We start from the raw sequence: 460 nt of genomic DNA, 5'->3' as shown, positions 1-460 counted from the left end.
CAGTAAAAGCTTCTTGATGTGCCGTCAATATTCCCGACACTTTTAAACGGGGAGAAATTCAAAAATAGCCAGATTTACCACTGGTCGTTAAAAAATAGCCAAGTTTTAAAAGTCATCGAAATTTAGCCACTTTAAATTTGAGCGAAAACACTGTTCAAAATCCGGAAAAATACGCCCGCAAATTTTACGGGAGTTCCAGCATAATTATGCTGGAACTCCCGCAAATTTTACGGGAGTTCCAGCAAGTATAATTGTCCAGTATAATATACTGGAGTTTGGAGCACTGGTGCTCCAGTCTCCCGCAAATTTTACAGGAGTTAGCAAAGTATACCGGTCCAGCATAATATGCTGAAGTTCGTACACAAATGCAACAGAACTCCCGTATATTATACTGGACCGGTCCCTGTTGCAGCAAAATAGTGGCTATTTTTCATTGACTTGATAAACGCTGGCTATTTTT

This window comes from Nicotiana attenuata, unplaced genomic scaffold (genome assembly GCF_001879085.1).
Source record: "Nicotiana attenuata strain UT unplaced genomic scaffold, NIATTr2, whole genome shotgun sequence".
In the NCBI taxonomy this organism is placed as follows: Eukaryota; Viridiplantae; Streptophyta; class Magnoliopsida; order Solanales; family Solanaceae; genus Nicotiana; species Nicotiana attenuata.
Note: the sequence above shows the minus strand (reverse complement) of the source record.